At 32.0% G+C, this 22,144-nt stretch overlaps 1 long non-coding RNA gene across 1 annotated transcript; it reads right to left on the minus strand.

Moving 5' to 3' along the window:
• Window positions 1–453: 453 nt before the first annotated feature.
• On the minus strand, window positions 454–21,775 carry LOC122270189 (uncharacterized). The gene is made up of 3 exons (XR_015433293.1): window positions 21,668–21,775; window positions 1,812–4,184; window positions 454–1,740 (listed from the first exon to the last, which is right to left on the minus strand). It is a non-coding gene; the product is annotated as an uncharacterized LOC122270189 (long non-coding RNA).
• Window positions 21,776–22,144: the final 369 nt, after the last annotated feature.

Below are 22,144 nucleotides of genomic sequence, written 5' to 3' on the forward strand. Positions count from 1 at the left end.
TTTTTACTAAGTGCCAAACGTAGCGGTTCAAACGGGAAGCCTCAGATAAGAGAATTGGAGCTAACTATTCAGCTACAGAATTTGTCACAAATACTTAGTTATTAATTATTGCTAGCTAAAGAAGTCATTCTTTTGAAAAATTAAGATTGTTACTCAGTTTGTGAAAATCCGGACACTGGAACAAAAAGTTACTCAATGTGATTTAGTTTATTTGGCGCACTGTACAGCATTGAAACAGATACGGTAGAAATACTTTTAGCGCCGTTCACAAAATATGAAAAGCTAGTGTTTGGGTAAGAGTCTTAACATGGAAGACCTCCGAAATCTGGTTAATCTGAAAGCAATAATATTATTGAAAACTAATTATATACCCTTACTGGGTAACTTTAATACAACTTTTAATTCATCCTAGAAATTGACAACCAACGAAAAAGACAAAACCCAAATATCAGGAATAAGCTATTTATTTATGGCTAATAAGAGTAGAACAAGACACAGAATTGCATGTAACTATGCATTATGTAAAAGAAGTCTTACATAAGTAACAAAAGGGAACAACATCTACAATGCACGATCGAAAAAATTAACACAATATCTAAAGTATCATCATACAATACAAATATTTACTACCACTTTAAAGTAGAATAAGTAAAACAGCAAACTATGAAGAAAAAAACACCACACTTTTAGAAATTTCACATAGCTATAACCTTTGGTTTTATACACAACTCGTTTACTAATAAAGTATTTTTAAAAAACTGTAAAGTTTAAATGACAAAGTAAGGATTTAAAAAGCTTAGTTCTGAATGGAAGTATATTACAGTAAATGAAATTCAAATCTTGAAACTTTTTAGGAAGAACAGACAAAAAACTGGAACAGTAAAAGCTTTGGTAAATCACAACGGCATCAATTGTTCTCATTTCGTATTTTTTTAAAAAATCAATCTCTTTCATTTTTTAGTTTAATAAGCATACTTGCGATAAATTTACCATAACCTTCATGCTCTCACAAATTTAAGTGAAAATGATGTATTCAAATTTTTTAAACAGTAAAAAACAGCTATTACATTGAATAAAACAAAATAAAATCTCTGGAAATGCATAAACTTGGAAACATTTGACAAGATTATGTTTACATTTCTTTAAAAAATAATTTTACTTTCCTTCAATAAAAATAGGTTACTGTCAGTATGACAACTATGTAAACACTTAATTCGAAAAACGTTAATTGTCACTGCAGGGTTTAGAGTAGGAACCACGGAAGTCTGTTCTCGAAAACTTTCAACAAGTTTGCTTAGTGCAAAAAGCGATATCCAACTGAATTTAATTTATTGCTCAACCAGGGTTGGATGGCAGACCCATTTCTGGGTTTCGATTATGACTGTTCTGCTCCATAAGATCGCACACTTGAAACCAGAAGACGAGAGAACTCCTGGATCGAAATAGCCTTCATGGAGGACTTACGCTGCAACTAACCCGCATTTGCGTTACATGGAGAGGGAACCATGAAAACCTTCCACGGTTAGCTCGACGGTATGGGGATTTTTAACGCACGAATCAGGATATTTTACGTAGACCAGAAAGTTCTGAGATTCTTACTTGAGCCACATCTTTGGGAATGAAATCATCTTCGAGGAACAGATCAGTCTCATCTCATTTGACAAATACAAAATGGCCCTTTCAATTTCCTTTTAAATCTCGGCAACACTTGAATCTGGAGAATGGCGCAAACTTTATTCTCTGCTAAATTAAATTTATTATAAGTAAAAAGGGCTTGGAGGAACAATAGAAAAAATAAAAGTTCATCTCACCTACTAGGCCAGCAAGTTAATTGAAAGTAGGCAGCAACACATCAGAAAACAACTTCCGCTTTTCAGAGATTAGTCAGATGCTTTCTTCGAAACTTTCCATCTTTTGCAATTTCAGCTCCCCAAAGCGTGTTCACATCAGCAGCATATCAAGAAGAAGATTCTGAAAAATACCAGAGACAGAAGCAGTACCGATGCACACAAAAAAGGCTGAATTAAGCATAATTTAATCCAATAATAAGGCAGATAAAAACTATATTCAAAACTAATATTGTTTGAGATAAATTAAATCATTGAACAATATTAGAATATCTGAAGTAATAAAAGTATCACAGTAGTTTAGTTAAATACAAGTGATAGTATAGTTAGTATATATTATATATTAGTATATATATACAATATTAAATATGTATAATAAGAAGTACTTTTTATGTTATCAGAATATGAGAAAATGCTTCATTGGCTTACATATTATTAATTTTTATTTTGCGCTTTTTATCCATATTTTAACTCTTTTATCAATTCTAAAAGATGTTGATTTTAACAAAAATCAAAAGAAAGCAAACAAAGATAGAAATCCAGTTCAGTTTTAATTTAGAAATGAAACGATCAGAAGTATAAATCAATCTATAAAAATAATGGTAAACACTTTGAATACTCCTTAAATCGAACAAGTTTTAAATTTAACTATATATTTTGCAGCATTTTCCTATCTTGACATCGGTGTTTTCATCCGTTAAAAAATTGATTCTGTTCAGGAAAAAAATTCTTTGTTGAAAAAAATTGTTGAAAATTCTTGTTCAGGTTCCAATTTATTTTAATATTCTGAACATTAAGGAGGATTTGTTCTCTTCGATACAGTTCAAATTCGATACAGATTTATACAGCTTATACAGCTTTATACAGCTGTTCATAACAGATTTATACAGCTTACGAAGTTCATTGTACACATGTGCTTTCATGAATGGTTGCTTTACATTGCTCCCAGAATCTTCAAAACTATATTTTAAATTAATAATTTCTGTGTCAAAAAATTCTTATTCGTACAGATATCAAGACTTTAGAAGCTAATCTTAAGAAACCGATTAAAGTTTAGTTCAAATTTAAAATAACATCGTTAACATTCTCACAATGCAACTATCACTTAACTAATCTAACACAAGAGAAACGCTTTTCCCCTTAGCTAGAAAAATATTATGAAAGTCTAAATTGATAAATTACAAGCACTATAAACGTTCTTGTTCTAAGATTAAACGTTAGTAAAGGGCTGGGTGGTTTTTCAGGGCACGGACTTGCAAGCTTTAGTTACATTCCAGGACCTTACTCTATCCTACCTCAGCCCTTTAGATTTTAATTTGAGCGGGATAATAATTTAAATAATTTTAAAGCCAAATATATTTAGCTGTAAGCACCAGAATTCTTCAGTGACTTAGGGTCACGGACATGTGGGCTAGCAGCACAGTCCAGGACCACCCAGTTCTTTTGACACCCTGGTTCTTACTGCACCGTAGTCGAAAGAACGGAAAAGTTCCGAAACGGCTGAACAAGTATGAAGCTCGAAGAGGGAGAAGAACGGCCGTTTACCACTCCCAATTCGGATTTCACACTTGTTCAGTCATGTCCTCTGAAATTTTCCGTTTCATAACACGTTCATCTGTGTTTTACAACGACATCGCAACGTAATTGCGAAAAGTCAGGAGGTTTTAGTAAATATCAGACAAAAACGCAAGACACGAAAGTTTTAATTGTGAACGTTCATAGTGTTAACAATCCTTGATGCTTAAAAAGTTTAACATGCTCACATTAATTTTAAAGCTATGCACTATTTAATAAACCAATTTAAGAAGGTTCTTCGACTATTTACTGTTATCAGTGTGACCCCTCAAAAATTGTGCGTGCATTAAACATTACTGGAAATAAAACGACGCATTGTTGCTGGAAATCGTTCCCTTAAAGGATTAACAATTTTTCTGTAAACGAAGTGAATAAAAAAGAAAAACGGAAATGTTTCATAAAATCATCATTAGACTTTTGTTATTGTGTGGCTCAGAAGCCTGGACTACGTCAAAGCCAAATAGATTAGTCCTATTCGAGAGAAGCTTAGAATTCTGTGCACAATGAATATCAATCTTACATGAAGCCAAGGATTTAGTCAAATTTCCAGTTTAAATAGAAATGGCTTTGGATAAGATAAAAATAAAGGTTACAGTCTCACCTACTAGACCAGCAAGGAAACAAAAGATTTTTGTGAAAAGTCATTCATATCTTTAATTAGTGCAGCCTTTCCTAGACTCGTCTGATTCTTTATTCCTATACAGTTTTAGCTTCCCAATAAGTGTCCATCATCAGGATATCAAGTAGACTGTCAAATCAATTCTGAAAAATACAAGACACAAAAGCAGTACCCATGCACAAAACAAAAGGACAAATTAAACAATATAAACCAATATGGTAGAATAAACGAGTATATTTAAAGCAGATAATATGGATCGTGTTCTCTACACTAGGGAGCGCTGCAAGCTCTTGGCATTATCAAAAAATTGATCCCGTGCAGTTCTAGCTATCTGAAATTTCATCAGAAGCATATCAAGTAGTAAGAAAATTCTGAAAAATACAAGAGAAAAAAACAGCACCTAAGCACATAACAAAAATCATAGATTCAAGATTCCGGAAATATTAATCGAGATCATCCAATCGGATCACGCAGAATTTGCAGATATTTAAACCAATAGTTTGAAATAAAGTGCACAATTTTAATAAAAAAAGGGAGAATTTAGCTTAAAACCAAACAAATTTTAAAGATACGCATGTTAGCAAAAACAGTACTTCCTCAGGGGAGACTGCCATGCTAACATGCTGAAGCCTTTTTTTTAGTCAGATGGCTAAATTAAAAATAAAATAGTCCCCTGATGAAGTATTGCTTGTGCCAACATGCGTATCTTTGTACTAACATGCGAAAAGTAAAAAATTAAGTTTAAAATAATATTCTAAGGTGATACTAAAAAGAAATTTGATTAACTTCAGCTATATGTGAGCAAGTTTTGAAAATAAAATACTAAATTAGATTTAAAAGTTTGAATTTTATACCAGATCTAAATGCTTTCTATGTAAACAGTATTCATATATTTTATTGTAATGCGAGAAAAATGGAGTTTTTAAATTTATTTTTCCTTTCGTAAAAAGTCGAAATTTTACATAAAATCTAATTAGATACATATTTAGTATAAATCTAGAAATTTAGGATTAATTTATATTCATCACAGGCAAAAGTCTTCCAATATTATGCTAAAAATGTAAATATGACAAGTTTTAAAATAAACTACACATTATTACACTATGTTTTCATGCTTTATAAAATAACAAAAATGAGAAACGAAGAAATTAAGTTCAGTAGAACACTAACAGAACTGAAAAATTTTGATGGCATATAATGGTTTAACATTAAAAATTCAACTTTTACAAAATTACTAATAAAAATTGGATGCATTCTTTTGATCAATGGAAAAGGGAAAAAATTTTTTTGAAGACCTACGTGAAATAGTGAGTTCTAGCAAATGTAATTTACGGTAATCCTTGGCAAACTAAAATGTCTCCCGAAACAAATCAGAAATGAACTTTTCCGTAAAAATTAATCAAAGTTTGTTTTGCTTCAACGTGAATCTATTGTGAAATTCTTTGACAGCTTTTTGTGAATCGAGTATTTACGAATTTCATTTTAGTTCTACTCTTCCTTCTTCTAAGTGGTTTGAAATCCTCATTAATGCAATCAACTCACCTTATTCTCTGGGCCTGCCTCTTGTTCGGGTTCCTTTAAAGGTAGGTACTTTATTTACGTAGCACTAGAGCTGCACAATGGCGACGAACTGGGGAAAATCCCTGATGATAATCAAAAGACATGTCATCGCAATTTTGATCCTCTGCAGTGGGGATGGCTCCCCTGCTTTTGGTAGACCAACTACCTGTACGTGAAGTCGAGCACTTTGCGGTAGAACAGCATAACGAGGACTGATACCGTGCACCTTCGATCCTTTTGCAGGTTGTTCAAAGTGAACACGTCTTCACGATCAGTCGAGTGCGGGACACAATTTGTTCAAAGATTCCGGATATTAAGAATTTGTCCATTCGGCAGATGTGTCCAGCAAATGGTATGCAATTTATCGTGGTTGTGAATACTCAGCTCTGTACAGCATGTACAGCTCATTGTATACGTGATTTCATTTAATATTACGTCCAGAATCCTCACAACTATTTTTTTTTTTTTAAAAAAAAGCTAGTACATTTTCAGACAATTTTGATATAGCCCAAGATTTTGAACCCTATACAAGAACAGGGTATAGAAGTTTTTTTTTAAAATTTTAATCTTCAATATTTATATTTTCTAACATTAAATTAAGAACATTTCGTTATTAAGAAAGTGTGGTCCGTACATAAAAATCTGAAGCCTTTAAAAGCTAATCTTAAGAGCCCGATTCAAGTTGAGCTCAAAATTGGAATGTAATCATAATTAATATTTTCAAAATGTTACATCCTATCCGTTATCTAATCTCATCTAAGAACAATAAATATCCCTTTCGACCGGAAAATAGTGTGAACGTCGAAATTAATGAATTCCAAGCACCTATAAACGTTCTTTTTCTCTAAGATTAAACGTTAGTAATGGGCCGGGTGGTTTTTCAGGGCACGGATTGGCAACCTTCAGTTACAATCCAGGACCTTACTCTATCCTACCTCAGCTCTTAAGACCTACCTAATTTGAGCGGGACAATAATTTAGATAATTTTAAAGCCAAATATATTTAGCTGTAAGCACCAGAGTTCTTCAGTGACTTAGGGTCACGGACATGTGGGCTAGCATCACTGTCCAGGACCACCCAGTTCTTTTGACACCCTGGTTCTTACTGCACCGTAGTCGAAAGAACGGAAAAGTTCCGAAACGGCTGAACAAGTGTGAAGCTCGAAGAGGGAGCAGAACGGCCGTCTACCACTCCCAATTCGGATTTCACACTTGTTCAGACCACTCCATTGAATATTTCCGTTTCATAACACGTTCATCTATGTTTTACAACGACATCGCCAAGTCAGGAGTTTTTAGAAAATATCAGACGAAAACGCAAGACACGAAAGTCTTAATTGTAAACGTTTATAGTGTTAAAAATCCTTAATGCTTAAAAAGTGAGTTGTGTATTTGCTACTCCGATAATTGCTACTTAATTATCATCATGATACAAGATACAGACTTAAGTAGTCGGGCACTTCAACTATTTACTGACCAATCAAAATTTGCGAAAGTAAAATATTGAGATAAAGCAACGCATTCTGCTAATCGTTCTCTAAATGGATTTTATAACTTTTTACATCTTAACCGTCGTTGAACAGTAAACCTAATTTTGGGTTTACGACAACTAATTTTCAACTCCGTATCCTTGTAATTTTGTACCCAATCCAGAAGACAAGGGAACTCCTGGATCAATCAACGGGTGAAATTTGCCTTCGTGGAGGACTTTTTAAATGGAACTAACCCGCATTTGCGTTAAGTCAAGCGGAAAACCACGAAAACCTTCTGCGGTTAGCTTGACTGCAAAGACGCTCTAAACCACGATCCGTCTACCACTGAGAATATTTAACGTCAGCACAGGGGTTGGTGCATGCCGGATACGGATAATTCGTATCGATCACCTCATTTGAATTACATCCCCTGAGCCACCACAAGAATTTTTTTTATCAAATGATTGAAAAACAGAAATCGTGTTATATTAAACTATCATTAGACATGTGCTCGCATGTGACTCAAAAACCTGGGCTATGTGAAAATCAAAGTAAGCTAGTCATATTCGAGAGATAAGTTGGATTCTGTGCACATTAAGTAACAATCGTACATCTGATTTATCTCCCATAACATTTAGAGCAGTAAAATTCTCAACCTTTTGTTACGGTACACTTTCAACTATTTCGAAATTTGACGGCACACAAGGAAAAAAAAGTTTATAATTTGCTTACTTAAATACTATAATTATAATTTTGAATATAATTTTGAATACTATAATTATAATTTTGAATGTGAAATGAAATATGTACTACTCAAACAGTGCGTTTATTAAAGGATTAATTACAGGTTAACTGTTATATTTTTTTGCTATTTACAGATTAGCTTGTTTTTAATAGTTATTGTTAGTTTTTTTATATTATTTTTTGTGATTCCATGTTAACTTGTTTTTTTTTCTAATTATTAATTGTTAGCTTTTTTGTTGGTTATCCTGTTCATAACTATTAATTGCATAGTTTATTTCAATGGTTAGCATTTATTTCCTTTTGAGTTAATATTTATCTTGATTTTATTTATTTATAATTTTAATATTTATTAACTTTCCTACTTATTTGAATATTTTAAGATTGGCAGAGACGGAACTATCGCCGACGAAGATGCTTACGCCTTTAAAGCGTGGAAAAGTATATTTACTTTAATTTGAACTGCACTTGCAATAAAAAAAAAAGTATTATAATTTTTTACTATAACATTTCTAAAATTTGGGGGCACACAAAAGTGCTGCTACAAAAAAAATTAAATATAGTTTGAGAATATCCAGAGTCTCATTTTAAACAGATTGAAACATGAACCAGACTCACGTGGGTTGGCTGCATTAATGGAAATTTCAAAACACTAGAAGTGAACAGCTACAACATCTTGGCGAGAAAGAGGACATCTATTAGACATCTAAAACACTTTAACGCCTCACAGTGAGTTCCCGTTGATTGTTTCGAGGAGCTAATCTGAATAGTTATAACCCATTTAACGCCTCATAAAATCTCAACACTAAAAGTTACTAAAAGAAGCACTTTGAATGTTCCGATATTCTACTTTTGATGTAAAATAGTTGACACCAACTTAGCTGTTAAGTAAACACTAAAATTTACGAGAGTATGATAAGATGCACATTAGAGTCAATAAATTTATCAACTTAAAATATGAGCATAGGAGGCAAACACACAATTTAAAAATTGACAATTTTAGAAATGAGGCCTACATAGTACAGATATGAATTCGAATTAAGCTTAACAGGAAGTTATATAATGAATAAAATTTACAGCTGTTCGAAAATTATAATTATCCTTATTATGTAACTGAAAACACTCATTTTGAAACAGTGAATTTTTTTCTTAGAATTTCAGCAGCATGGAAGAAATTTAAGCTATGTCCTACTTTAATGTAAGGAAACTATTAGCGGTATCCAAACCATGCAAAATAAAAGTTGTTAATGACAATTCTCAAATAGTGTAAAAAGTGGAGTTAATGCTAATCCATTGAGGTTTTCTATTGCAGAAATAAGATATTTAAAAAAATTAATGCAGACATTTATAAGATTCTAATTTAAGACTTGGGGTAATTTTTATTTGAAAATTTCTACATATTTGTTCTTTGTACCATAGAACACAGATATTGTAACACAGATATAGAACACAGATATAGAACACAGATATTGATTTGTAAAAATAATTTAAGCTACATAACTTTAATTTACGATAATATTCAACTGATGTAATTGCATAAAAGGAAAGAACGGGTGCTGATTGATGTGTACTTTGTTAGGGTTAATCAGTACAAATAGAAATAAATTGAAGGAACTATTTGATTTGAACAATAGGACAGGAAAGGTCAGCTTTTTATTAGACACAGTTGAAATTTGAGCACTCCAGGTGTTCGCAATGTGTTCTAAATTTCGATTAAACATAATTTTAATTTGGTGAAAAAAATTGTCAACAATTTGATAGTCCTGAAACCCTAGAAATTTCTGTATTGTCAACAAGCACTGTGATTTAGTTAAGCACTCTAGCTCATGTAGAAATAGAGTCAAATGTACACTGAAGATTAAATCGCTTTCGTGATTATAGGGCGATAAATTCTCCTTGCATAGGTCAAGAAACTATTTAGAATTACATTGTCATTGGACACTGAGCCCTAGAGCTATCAATGCTCTAACTAGTCTGAGTTTTTAAATGCAGGTTTCAATTGTCACAAACTCAAGCGTATCAATGTAGTAAACTGACTGCTAGATTCACAATGCGTAAAATAGAAAAAGTTTGACAATAACACTATTGAACAAACACCAGTATGAAATATTTTTTCCGTGGTAATTTCTGCTTAATAGAAACTATAATTAATTTGCTTAATAGAAACTATCATTAATGTACTAAATTGAATGCTAGATTCACAATGCGTAAAATAGAAAAAGTTTGACAATAACACTATTGAACAAACACCAGTATGAAATATTTTTTCCGTGGTAATTTCTGCTTAATAGAAACTATAATTAATTTGCTTAATAGAAACTATCATTAATGTACTAAATTGAATGCTAGATTCACAATGCGTAAAATAGAAAAAGTTTGACAATAACACTATTGAACAAGTACCAGTATGAATATTTTTTCCGTGGTACTTTCTGCTTAATAGAAAACATCATTAATTTGCTTAATAGAAACTATCATTAATGTACTAAATTGAATGCTAGATTCACAATGCGTAAAATAGAAAAAGTTTGACAATAACACTATTGAACAAGTACCAGAATGAAATATTTGTTTCGTGGTATTTTCTGCTTCATAGAAACTATAAATAATTTGCTTAATTGAAACTATCATTAATGTAGTAAACTGATTGCTAGAGTCACAATGCGTAAAATAGAAAAAGTTTGACAATAACACTATTGAACAAGTACCAGTATGAAATATTTGCTTCGTGGTATTTTCTGCTTAATAGAAACTATAATGATAGTTTCTATTAAGCAAATTAATTAATGTACTAAATTAATTGCTAGATTCACAATGCGTAAAATAGAAAAAGTTTGACAATAAGACTATTGAACAGGTACCAGTATGAAATATTTGTTTCGTGGTATTTTCTGCTTAATAGAAACTATAATTAATTTGCTTAATAGAAGCTATTAATGTCCTAAATTAATTGCTAGATTCACAATGCGTAAAATAGAAAAAGTTTGACAATAAGACTATTGAACAAGTACCAGTATGAAATATTTTTTCCGTGGTACTTTCTGCTTAATAGAAAACATCATTAATTTGCTTAATAGAAACTATCATTAATGTACTAAGCTGATTGCTAGAGTCACAATGCGTAAAATAGAAAAAGTTTGACAATAACAATATTGAACAAGTACCAGAATGAAATATTTGTTTCGTGGTATTTTCTGCTTCATAGAAACTATAATTTGTTTAATAGAAACTATCATTAATGTACTAAATTAATTGCTAGATTCACAATGCGTAAAATAGAAATAGTTTGACAATAAGACTATTGAACAAGTACCAGTATGAAATATTTTTTCCGTGGTACTTTCTGCTTAATAGAAAACATCATTAATTTGCTTAATAGAAACTATCATTAATGTAGTAAACTGATTGCTAGAGTCACAATGCGTAAAATAGAAAAAGTTTGACAATAACACTATTGAACAAGTACCAGTATGAAATATTTGTTGCATGGTGTTTTCTGCTTAATAGAAATTATCATTAATTTCCTTAATAGAAAATATCACTAATGTACTAAGCTGATTGCTAGATTCACAATACGTAAAATAGAAAAAGTTTGACAATAACAATATTGAACAAGTACCAGAATGAAATATTTGTTTCGTGGTATTTTCTGCTTCATAGAAACTATAATTAATTTGTTTAATAGAAACTATCATTAATGTACTAAATTAATTGCTAGATTCACAATGCGTAAAATAGAAATAGTTTGACAATAAGACTATTGAACAAGTATCAGTATGAAATATTTTTTCCGTGGTACTTTCTGCTTAATAGAAAACATCATTAATTTGCTTAATAGAAACTATCATTAATGTAGTAAACTGATTGCTAGAGTCACAATGCGTAAAATAGAAAAAGTTTGACAATAACACTATTGAACAAGTACCAGTATGAAATATTTGTTTCATGGTATTTTCTGATTAATAGAAACTATGATTAACTTGCCGTAAATTTAAAAATTTGCCAGCTACAGGTTCAACAAATCTAGATTTTTTAGTTATGTTCCTTTAATTATTCTACATTACATATTCTTATTTACATTAAGCAATCAATTATGTTCAACCATTATAAAATTAAAAGTAAATAATTTTAAAATTAAAATATGCAAATAAATGTTTCTCATATAAAACTAATTAAAGAATGATTCTCAGAGATATAATCGTATAAACATGCTTTAGTTAAACTGGGATGTGACCGTAAGTGGCGTGCTGACCCACGAAGCAGTTTTAAGGCTTTGAGCGTCGTTAAGGTAAAAAATCACTAGTATTCTGGAGAGTTGACAAGTCTAGGCCAATCGGGTAGCAAAACCTGCCACTCAGAAGCAATTCTTGCCGTCCCTTACACCTAGAACCCAATCCTACACACTTACTGAAGCCCATCTCTAGGCTTGCAGTTCGAGAAGGGGGTTAGAGCAACATTAAAAATTAAAATGAGAAAATAAAACCAATTAACTTGGGATGTTAATTGCTAGAATTGAAATAGATTAAATGGGTTATTTAAAAAGGGATCTAATACTTAAGATGTTGCTATAACTAAACGAACCGACTTTAAAGCACTTAAGTTACAAAATGTAATTTAAATACTGAGTTATTTGATTATTTTCTTTTCTTGCCACAGCCTCCTGTGAGATAAAATACTTTTCTACGAAACGTTGAGTTCAGAAAAATATTCGTTTTCTCGCTGTACTTCAGACGAATTATATAGAAATGGCCCCGACTCCTTTTTTGTCATTCAAATCTGTTGCATAAAAATTTTATTCTTAGATACTTTGAAATTTTAAAACCGAATCATGAAGTCCTAAATACTAATTTGAATTAACAAATTTTGAATTATTTCTTAACTTTAAACAAGTTACAGCACTCTTTGAAATTTAATATCGTTAAAATTATTGTAGTCATCGAAATGAACGGCACTAAGCACTATGAACGTCCAAGTTGTGCAAACATTTAAAGCTATTTGGGTTTTTCAGGGCACGCACTTGCAACCTAATGTCACAGTCCAGGCCCTTACTATTGACCAACCAGCTCTTAATGTATCACTAATGCAACGATGCTGCTATCTTTAGAATTCTAAGCATCACGAAAGCATATATTAATCATTTGTAAGCGCTAGGGTTCTTCAGAGACTTGGGGTCACGAACATGCGGTCTAGAATAGCAGTCCAGGTCCACCCTGTCATTAGAAGAAACTCTGGCCCTTACTCCACCGTACTACACCAACTTGAAAATTCAAGTCCCAAAAAGGATGGACGAGTTCGAAGAGGGAGCAGAACGGCCGTTTACCGCTACCCATTCGGGCTCGCCCAACCATTTCGGAACCTTTTTTCAAGCCTGTTTTCAATAAACTTTCATTTCTTCAATTTTTTGGAAAATCTTTCAAACATTTGAAATCTTATCTCAGAACGTTCATAGTGTATCATTTTTTTTGTTACTTTCGAAAACTTGTGGGAGAAACAACGTAACCCTAGAAGTCTATTCAAATTACGAAAAGTATTGTAGTAGAAAGTAATAGCTTTATTTTGATTAAAATTTATATTCTTAAATTATATGAGCCTAACACATTGCAGATTAGTTTTAAACAAAAACTTCTCTTTAAGAGAAATCTTGTCTTGCATAAAAATTAAGGTTATGAAGCTGAAACAAAATCAGAAATCTGTTCTCTAAGCTAATTCGGATTTCAAAGTATAGTAATAATCTTTAAAACAACTATCTCTAGATTAAGTTTTAAAAAAGCTTATGTTATCTATCTACTTTTGAATTAAGGAAAGTTGGCTTCATGCTTTGTCATATGAAAATTACTTTGTACTGTGTAAAACAAATTCGTACAGAAAATATGCTAACTTTGTTTTACTATCGTATTTAATAAAACAGTTTTTTTAAATCAATTTGGAGAGGTGAATAAAAAATTCGTATTAAATATTTATAAGAATTGAATGTATTTTAATGCTAAAATTAATTTTGAGCCACTTCTAGAAAATGTGGTTGTTATCGTAATTAACTTCTAGTTAGGCAACGCATGATTTTTATATATTGGGTTGATGCCTAAATTATCGCGTTTTTTTTAATTTAAAAAATTTGCGTTGAAAATGAAATGTTTTGGCAGGATTGTTCGTGTTATTCAAAAGAGAATTTTTCGCTCTATAAAATAGTGTATTTCACTTTTTGCTGACCTTAATTTTGTTAATTTTTAGAGCATTTAATTGGAGCGTCAAGTCGACAAAAACGAGCATTTCCGACAGCAATTTCCTTTTGCGTTTAATTAAGGTGCCAAAGCAGCTAGAGAGAGAGCAAGCGCAGAGCTGCTCAAGTGCTTTACGCTGAGTTTTGTTCAATAATGACGTCTAATTACGAGCTTGGTTGGACGACTTTTCGAGACGCTTTTGTGTGATTTCTACGGAAGAGGCATCAAAAACTCGTTGAACGTTGTGAAGAAGTCGTAAACAGCAACGAAGAAAACATTGATTAAATTGTTTTTTTATGTCCAAAAAAAGTTATAAAATTTAGAAAAAAATGCGAGAACTTATGCATTAACCCAATATTATATCTCGCAAAATTTCATTTAAAATTACACGAGCAAAAAAATAAAATTTAAACAACATTCACTGAGACTAAATGTTTTTCCTTAATTTATTCCTAAAATGCAAAAAACAAATGCTTGTAACGTAATTTTTGAAAATTTACCTTCTTTTATTTTTTAGTGTATAATATAACTAAACCGATAACAACCTACGTACGGGATGGAGCATGTTTATCACATTTTTAGAATATTAAGTCCAATTTAACCGACAATTTTGCTCATTCTTTAAATGCCTGTGCGAAACTATAATTTTAATTATTATTTCTATGGCGACCTGTTCATACCTACAGAAAATACAAGAAAAAGTGTTTTACAGAAATGTATGTATCAGTAAAGGTTAGCATGTGGTCAAAAAGGGGTGCCCAATATAGCACTAAAGTTCGTATTGAAAGCGAATTCTTTACAGTAGGTGCATTTAAAATTTCACCTCTCCACCACAAAAATTGTTCTATTAATCAAATTTTAGGTAATTCTTCTAAATTAATTCTTTTAAATTAATCTCAATAGTAAATAAAAGAAATATCCCAAAACTGTTTTAGCAGCATTAGGAAAAAAGCCCTTATGAAATGTTAAAGTAAAAATCTAACCTCAATTGTGGACGGGAAATTAAAATAAAAATGCTCTATACGCAAGCATTGCACGCAAGTTCAGGATTCATTCGATAAAGAGATAAAGGAAGGCTCAAATTTACAGCCTTAGAAGTGACCATTATTCTAAGGCAGTGTTTTCCAAAGTGTGGTACGCGTACTCCCAGGGGTACGGGAGCAGTTTAGCGGGGGTACGCTTTCTCATGCCAAATATCTTGCAACAAACGAAAATCTCAAAAATTTTTTATTTAAAAACAAATCTAGCCGTGAAAATTTACAATTACGTATCTTTGTATTAGCTATTTTTTGATGAGTTAACAGTTAATAATGAATGGTGTCAACAGCCAGTTGCGAGTTTTAAGTTTCTTGGGATTTTTTCATCACAGCAAAAACAATATCAACGTTCTCACTGATGCAAATAACAGAAACTCTGAAATAAACTTATTAACAAAACTTCGTACCAAAGAAAAATAAACATATTTTTTAAAAAATACATTCATTTTTTATCGGTGGTACACAGCGTTGCGAAAAATTTAGAAAGGGTACACAAAATTCATAAGTTTGGAAAACACTGTTCTAAGGCCGTAATGGCCAAAGGATGGCACAATCGTAAGGCTCACTATGCATTTAGGTAAATCGAAGAGAGTTTCGTAACTTCAGAACCAATTATGGCACAATTTTGTCGACAAATATAATTATGGTAAATCTATATTCTTACCACATTACGAGTACCTTAGAATGCTCACATTTAAACTGGAGCTTTGAGCCTAATTGACAAAGGTTAATAAGTTCTTAAGTGAAATTTATTAGCAACCTGAAATTTTTAAATCGACAAAAAGGAATAGTTTCAGTCACCAATCCTAAATAGTTTAAAATTTTTTAATTACATTGTTTGGCAGTGAAATTTGGAGTTTAAATTTACTTCTCCCTGCCTTAGCCACTTTATAAATTTAGCTGCTGACGATTTATTTCTCAAATGTTTAAAATATATTTGCTTGCTAACAGTGTATATTAAAAAATGTAGTTAATTGCCTGTTTTTTAACTATTTTTTAATCTCTATTGATTATGTCAGACAAACTCAAAATGGATAGAGGAAACGAAAGTATCTGAATCCACGACTTTAAGTAACGCTCTTGAAGGCGCATTTATTAAACTAAATAGTTTAAAATCTGAGCTAATTGAAATAAAAAGAATTCTCGTAATTACAGGCAAAATTAATGGAGGAAGGATACTCATTTGCCTACGAAATTCGAAATAACTTAGTTAGGGAACGCATAATTTTTACATATCATGTCAAAATATTTAATTTAAAATAGAACGAGCGATTTACGAAGAAAAATTCACCGAAACATTTGTAGTTTTTCGTTATTGAATTTATTTTTATTCGTGAAATGCTTAACAAGTGCTAGTAACAAAAATTAAAAAATTTAAATATCCTCATTTTCTGGAGTATAATACAGGGTGTTTGTAAATTCCCGGACCCATTTTGATGCTGAATAACTCATAAAATAATGAAGATATAAACAAAGTTATGGCATTTATTGATGGAATAACTCATTTTCAGGTTTGAATATTTTTACTTTTGTAAATATCGTCTGCGCGTGTGGTTAATTTCAGAAAATTTCATTTTCCAGTCTAAATATCTGTACTTTTCTAAATAACACCTACTTATTAATTGAATTTTTCTCTTTTGTTTTTAGCAACTATTGTAATGTTATGTTTACTTTTGATGTGTTTGTTCTATGTACTACTTTTCTATGTGATGTTTTATTCGAGCAGATATTAAGGAGAATGCATACACCTCAAGAGAAAGCACAGATTTTATGATGGTTCATAGAAACGAAATAGATCGTGCAAGCACAAAGAAATTGCAGAAGAATTTACTAAAAAGATTCTCCATCTAAAAGCAGCATCTTGCGATGGAAAATGAATTTTCTAGAAACTGGAAGTATCGCAGATAAGAAAAGTTCCGGACGTCCCTGCAGAAGTGATTTTGACGCTAAGCGTGTCAGACAGACATTTTTAGACAATCCTAGAAGATCTGTGAGATCGGCGGCAAGAGAATTGAATGTGTCAATTTCGACGGTGCATAAGGTTAAGAAAAAATTAAGACTACATGCGTACAAAGTTCAAATTGTTCAAAGTTTGGAAACTGACGACAGTCCTAGGAGAGGGGTGGCGAACCTTTGTACACCAACGTGCCATTTTTTCTAAAAAATTGTTTGATGAGGTCATAGACGTGCCGTCAAATAATTTTGATTTCGTGATTATTGGGAGAATATTAATACTAAATACTATCAACTCAAAACTCTTTATTCACATTTCAAAAAAAACATTTTGCATTGTCGCAGTTATACGCGTAATTCAACTTAAAGTAACATCAGTGTGACTTTTGCTGTTGCAGATTAGATGACAAATAACTTATATTAGGTGGTAAAATGTTAGTTTAAGCAGGACTGTTAATTTTTTCGCTAGTTATTTATTGTTAGCTTATTTTTTATGGTTATTAATTGTTTTTTTAACATTAATTGTTAATTTTTTATTAATAATTGTTTATTATTTTGTGTGTTTGTGAATTTTAATTGTTACAAATGCTTCATAATGTAATAACATTTGTGTAATAACAAATATGATCGGTGGCGTGCCCGAAATATTGTGTGGGGTGCCATAAATGGCACGCGTGCCATTGGTTCGCCATCCCTGGCCTAGGAGGATGGCGTTTGCAACAGTTAAAGTAGGAAGGATAGAAGATGCTAATTTTCTGAAGCGCATAATGTTCTCCGACGAAGCATCCTTTCATGTTTCTGGCATTGTTAATCGCTATAATGTGCGCATATGGGGATCTGAAAACCCCCATGAATACCGTGAGACACAAAGGGATTCCCCAAAGGTTAATGTGTGGTGTGGACTAATGCACGACCGAGTCATTGGGCCTTTTTTACAGAAAAGACGGTCTCATCAGTCGTATACTTAGACATGTTGGAAAGCTTCATATTTCCAGAACTAGAAGAGCTTTAGCCACGTGTTTTTTTGCAACAAGATGGTGCACCACCTCATTGGGGTTTCATCGTTCGTAGTTCCTTGAATGACCAGGCTTGCCGCTACGTGAAATTGACTATCGACTTGATATTCTCCGTGCGACGAAGGGGGCACACGTGGAAGTTCATTGACAAGGGTCATGAAATTTTTCGAGTCTATCAAACCATTTATGTTATTTATTTTAATCGATCTATATTATTTTATGAGTTATTAAACAACAAAATGGGTCCGCGACTTTATAAACACCCTGTATAACTGAAGTTAACTAAACTGATAACAACCAACGCACTGTATGGAGCTGCCGTATATTTATAATATTTTTAGAATAATAAAACCAATTTAACATTTGATGCAGGGCCGTAGGACTACTTCGTTCATTTTTAAATGGTCAACTATTATCTTACCTAATTATTCGTATGGCTACCTTCAGGTGCCTTCTAAACATACCAATTGAAGGGCTTTATTTACATAAATGTGGATAATAGTAAAGTTTACGTTTGTCAAAGAGGGAGGGGGGACTATTTTCACTAACTAGTTCTTCATTTTGTCATTCATCCAGCTTATTTCTAGTTTTCATCACATAATTTATAAACTTATTTATCGGTTCATGTTTAATACCAATTCTTTACAATAAGACATTCTTTTCAAATTCCAGTTTAAAAAAATGGTTTTAACAAATAGTTCTATGTAAAATGCTAAATCAATTTTCTTAAATTAACCTCAATCTCAGAATTACTTTAGCAACATGAGAAAAAAAAAGGCTATAGTATAAAAACCAGACCTCAGTAGTGAACAGAAAATTAAAAAACGGAACAAAATTCAAAATCTCTAAACGCTCGCTTTAATTGTTTTCCATGCATTAACCTTTTCCCCTTACAGCAAGCCTAGACAGACGGGCTTAGTGGGTCTGTATGGTTGTAGGATTGGGCACTAGGTGCGCTGGACCGCACACGCGTCTTCTGGGTGTCTGCTTTGCGGTTTCCGTGACAGGGGTTTATGTCGTTCGGACCTCCAGTGGAGGATGCAGTTTTACGCAGTTGCCACGAAAAGCCGCAAACCCGCTTTGTGGGCCGGCTGCACTCCAGGAAAGACTCACGCTTTAGGCACCGCTTGGGGCGGTCAAGAATAAACGCTTTGAAAACCTTAAATATGGTAATCCTACCTATTAATGCGTCATATCTTATCTTACAGCAGCGTGCAACCTTGTTTTGTTGGTCTGGGACAGGTGTGGGCACACTTTTTTGGTCGAGGGCAAAAAATCGAGAGAGAAAAGTTTGGTGGGCCAAGTAAAAACATCTAAAAAAACTATATACAAGTTTTAATTTAAATATTTAATGAGATGAATGAAATTGAGATTTCATTTTTAAAAGATCCTAATATTGAGGTCCCAAGTGAGATTTATTTATTTTAAGGCACGAGGTCAAATTTTTGTCTGCTAGTCTACTTGTGAAATGATTTTTACTAAGGTTCATAGTTGAAAACACTTGTTCACATATATAAAATGAAGCAAACATGGCACTCACTTTCTGGGCATGAAATATTAAATTTGGGAAACTAGCTTTAGGAAATGACTTGTAAAATTCATAATTTGGCATACTTAGAAACAACTGCTTCAGAGGGCGCCAATCTACTCTATAAAGAACATCTGCTTTCGACGTTTTACCAATTGAAGCTTTCTGAGCTAACTATTTTAATCAATTTATGTTTCGTAGAACAAAAATAGAGAAAATAAAAGGTCATCAGTACTTTGTTAAAATAGAAATAACAAAAATAACTTTAAACAAAGTAGACAAGAAAATGAATTGGCAAGTTAAAATTGCACCCGCGGGCTGAATAAAACATTCTGGCTGGCCACAGTTTGCCCGCGGGCCGTAATTTGCCCATCCCTGGTCTAGGAGGTGCATGGTTGATGTTGAATGCGAAGCTAATTGACTTAAATTAACATATTTTCCTGTCCGAAAAACAGAAATTTATTCGAACTTAAAATTTATCACAATGTTGCTGAATTTTCTAGAAACTGTCAATTTTTTTAGGATCGTAATGAATTTTTTATTTTGAAAGATGCAGAGCTGTTTATTGTGAAAGATGTATTAAACACTCAGATATTTTTCTTAATATCTATATATGACTTCTTAATAGCTATCTAGTTTAATAAAGTGATTAAATTTCCAAGGTATTTAATACCTCATTATGAAATAAGAGAACATGAGAGAGCACCGACTTGGAAAAATTTACGAGTTTCTTAAAAGAAAAATTAAAAATATATAGTTTCCTCCAATGTTTTATGTAAAAAAGCACAGTAGAACTCATTTATATATTTATGCAAAGAAATGTCAGAACATTTCTATCATATCTTGTAGTCACATTACATCAAGCTTTATCATACATCTTAGTCTTATCATAGTCACATTACATATTAATCATAGTCACAATTACGGAAGATCATATTGTATTCACAATGTTAACCTTCAATTCATTACTAAATACTTTTAAGTATAAATGTTCTAAATAACTTTCAGATAATAGGGTGAAAAGATTTCAAAATAAATACGTTTAATATAAATTTTATTATTGCATACTGTTAGTCAATTAACTTTATGATGTAGACCCAAGAAAACAACCTGCTGCATTTTTTCACTAATTACTGAATTTTTATTCACAAATTACAGAATAATTATAAACAATTTAATAAATTGATAAACGTGGTTGGTTTATTACTGAACAAATGTTCGAATTTATTTCAGTTTCTTCCATTTCTGAAGGAAATACCAGGTAATTTTCAACTATTTTATTAGTTGGTTTAAATTTGGTATTCATTTTAGTGGATTTTATTATGAAAATATCTTTAAAACAAAAAATTAAACCAAAAAAGTATTCAATTTTCATTCAAAAGTATTCAATTAAGAAAACAGGTTTTGAAATCCGAAAATGTCAAATTCTCAAATAAAGCATCAAATATAACATTTATTAGATATTTTTAATATTTTAGAATATACATGATGCATCTCTAGATAGCTATAAAACACAGGAGAATTGTTAAACTGCAATGTTTCAATCAAAACGAATATTCAAAAATTCACAATTTCTTTCTTATAACGATTTTCTTCAGAATATTTAATTATTTCAATAAGCTTTTACATAATATTAAAATTAACATTGAACTAAATTATCTATACATATATACTTTGTAAATTTTTGATAATTGATGCAAATTGTATATGAATATTTGCACTTCAAATGTTCATTATCAACAGAGTCTAAGCTGGCTACTCAAAATATTTGGAAAGAATTAATAACAGTTTTCAAAACCTGCAAGATTAGTTTATGTATTGTTATTGACACTTCACACAGAAGCAAGCTAAACCTGCCACCAAATTTACTATATTAAAGCATTTGGCTAATCCATGACTTAAATCCTATGAATTATACAAAAAGAATAATATGACCTCAATATATCAAAATCAAACACCATTTATAAAAAAATGGGGGAAGTAATTCTGTATTTTTTTCATTCGCAATTTTGCAATACTAACATAATGCTTATTCAAATTTTGAGTTACTAAATAACCAACTACTACTAAATAACCAAGAGTATAAAAGAAAACAAACTTACAAGAGAAATAAACTACGACGAAGCGAAAACGCCCATCCAAAGTTTGATTATAAACCTAGAAACACAACACACTTTCCCGTATGCTTAGAAGATACAGTGTTTTGTACAGAAAGAAAAGAAACACAAAATGAATCGCTTTTATAGAACGACTACTTCACGTGAGAACGCTTCCGTCCACTGCTTTTTTTCTTCTTTACTTTCAAATTTGCAGAAACGCTAAGGGATCTCCCTGGCCGAGCGGTATCGCCTGTCGTTGTTGTTGTTCATTTACGTCGCACTAGAGCTGCACAATGGGCTATTGGCGACGGTCTGGGAAACATCCCTGAGGATCATCCGAAGACATGCCACCACAATTTTGATCCTTTGCAGAGGGGATGGCACCCCCGCTTCGGTAGCCCGACGACCTGCACGCGAAGTCGCGCACTTTACGGTAGCACAGTTTAACGAGGACCCATACCGCACACCCTCGGTCCCTAC

The sequence above is a fragment of the Parasteatoda tepidariorum genome, chromosome 4 (assembly GCF_982258835.1).
Source record: "Parasteatoda tepidariorum strain Cologne lab strain chromosome 4, Ptep-v5.0, whole genome shotgun sequence".
NCBI classification, from domain to species: Eukaryota; Metazoa; Arthropoda; class Arachnida; order Araneae; family Theridiidae; genus Parasteatoda; species Parasteatoda tepidariorum.